The sequence below is a fragment of the Penaeus vannamei genome, chromosome 3 (assembly GCF_042767895.1).
Source record: "Penaeus vannamei isolate JL-2024 chromosome 3, ASM4276789v1, whole genome shotgun sequence".
Taxonomy (NCBI): domain Eukaryota; kingdom Metazoa; phylum Arthropoda; class Malacostraca; order Decapoda; family Penaeidae; genus Penaeus; species Penaeus vannamei.
In genome coordinates this window covers 20,886,854-20,889,353 of record NC_091551.1, presented here as the reverse complement: position 1 = coordinate 20,889,353, position 2,500 = coordinate 20,886,854, and the positions used below count along the sequence as shown (strand labels likewise).

The window sequence follows — 2,500 nt, the reverse complement described above, 5'->3', positions numbered from 1 at the left end:
AATTACGATATATTGGCAAATGGATAACAGAGATAGTAATGTTTATGTTGTAACTAATTCCGGTGAGTCAAGGACGCAAGCTTGGTGACTAAGGTCATGGATGATAAGATACCTTTATCAGCTTATCTAAGACTTATCATATTTGTATGAATTGCAACCGCATATAACACTTTGCCCATATAACACACGCCTATGTACAAATATGCACATCTATGCACACACACACAGACACACACACACAGACACACACACACACACACACACACACACACACACACACACACACACACACACACACACACACACACACACACACACACACACACACACACACACACACAAGAAGCCAAGAACAAAAAAAATACACGAGCATAAACACCCCCACACATATAGACCCAAACAACCAACCACCTAAAACCGACACCAAAAAAATGAAGAATGACAGCTCCTAACACCTGAATGAAACACGCCCGCCCCGCCCCCCCCCCCCCCCCCCCTGCCCTTGGCTTGCATGACTGAGCCGTAATCAGGCGCACGCAAACTCGGCATGCAGCGAGAAGGGCAACAAGTGACGTGGAGAGGGCCGCCGCTCTGGCACGCGACCTACGCCAAAAGATATTAGGTTCTGACCTTGCAAGGGTTGCGTCTTCGGGAAAAGATCCGCCTTGCGCCCTGATTTTTGCCTTTTCTTATTTTCATTATTATTATTGTTATTATTATTATTATTATTATTATTATTATTATTATTATTATTATTATTATTATTATTGTTAGTGTTAGTGTTATTATTATTATTATTATTATTATTATTAGTAGTAGTAGTAGTAGTAGTAGTAGTAGTAGTATCATTATTATTATTATTATTATGATGATGATGATGATGATGATGATGATTATTGTTGTTATTAACATCATATAGGTTATATCGTTAAAAGAAATGTTTTTCTTTATTTCGATTTACTTTATTGTCTTGCGTTTTGATATATGCTTTCCTTTCCTTATCTGGGACATTTTTTTTTTTAATCAGTTTTGAGATTAATGAGATTAGAAAATGGCGTCGCGTGCATTGTTTGTTGCAAGGTTTCCAGTTGCAAATTTCTCCACCTTCTTCCACTCCATCGGAAAAAAACAAGCATTCTGATGTCTTATGTGTATGTATGTGTGTATATGCATGTATGTGTGTTTATATGTATGTTTGTATGACTGCATGTATGTATGATTGTTTTTGTAAGTATGTTTGAATGTGTGTATGTATGTGTATGTATGTATCTACGTATCTATATATATTTATCTATTTGCTTATCAGCCTCTCTGTGTGTATGTCTGTTTTTCTTTCTGTCTGTCTGTCTGTCTGTCTGTCTGTCTGTCCCTCTCTCTCTCTCTCTCTCTCTCTCTCTCTCTCTCTCTCTTTCATTCTCTCTATCTCATGCAATAAATCTGTATTGACATGCCTGTAGGTAGTTCAACTTGATAGGCGCCCGCATTGTTTTTTTTTTCAGAATTATCGTACTGGTCTCTTAGTATAAAGGGCTGCAATTTGTTGATCTTTTGAAACGTAAATACCAAGTCTAATCCTGCAACAGCGTAGAACACTGCTAGTTTCGAGCATTATCACAGATCGATTCCAAGAAGGGAAGTTCGATTCTAACAATCTTCTGAAAAAAAGCGTGAGCTGTAATTTGTATGTTCAAGGCACTCGGGACAAATATTTTTCCTTCACAATTACACGCTAGTAATTCGGATTAAGGGTTACCATTTCTTGATATTTTGAAAAGTACACACCAAGTTCAACCTTGCAACAACGTAGTACAGTTCTATTTCCGAGCAATATCCTAACTAGATACCAAGAACTGGAACTAAAAACATTCTGACAATCTTCTGTAGAAACGTGAGCTGTAATTTGTGTTCAAAGAACTCGAGACAAACATTTTTCTTTCACAGTTACACGCTAGTTCATTCACCAGAGGAATAAGTTGTGTAGTCTTCCCACTTCCCACAGTTTTCTCTTTCTTTTTTTTCTTTTTTTTTTACCCAGTCCTAAAACTATCTCCGTGTTTACATTCTTGAGGCAACGCTTGCTTTTGTTTCCAGTCTCCTCTGGTAAGACTTATTAGACATAATTCCTTGTTTACTTGCATTTAATTATTCTAAAGCGAGATGGCGTTTCCAGGGAATGGGGGAAGGCTATTGAATTTGCTTTTAATTTTTTTTTATTGTTTTTAGATGAAAAAAATGTCCAATCTGCGCATTCACAACCAAAAATATTTCCAATTGTTATTCATTGACGTTATTGTGCAAATATGTTGTTCACAGATGTGGGTCATATTACGTTTAAGCTAACCAATCTGAAGACAGAATAATAAAACTGTTGGCACTGGATTAAGAGTAAACTGAACTATAAAGGGAATCTCTCCCGTGAGGTATATTGCTTGTACTCTCTCTCTCTCTCTCTCTCTCTCTCTCTCTCTCTCTCTCTCTCTCTCTCTCTCTCTCTCTCTCT

The 2,500-nt window shown here is 37.2% G+C and overlaps 1 protein-coding gene across 3 annotated transcripts in view; it reads left to right on the top strand.

The window, feature by feature from the left end:
• LOC113804611 (uncharacterized) overlaps window positions 1–2,500 on the top strand; it is a 105,463-nt gene that overhangs the window by 61,413 nt on the left and 41,550 nt on the right. The window lies entirely within an intron of this gene.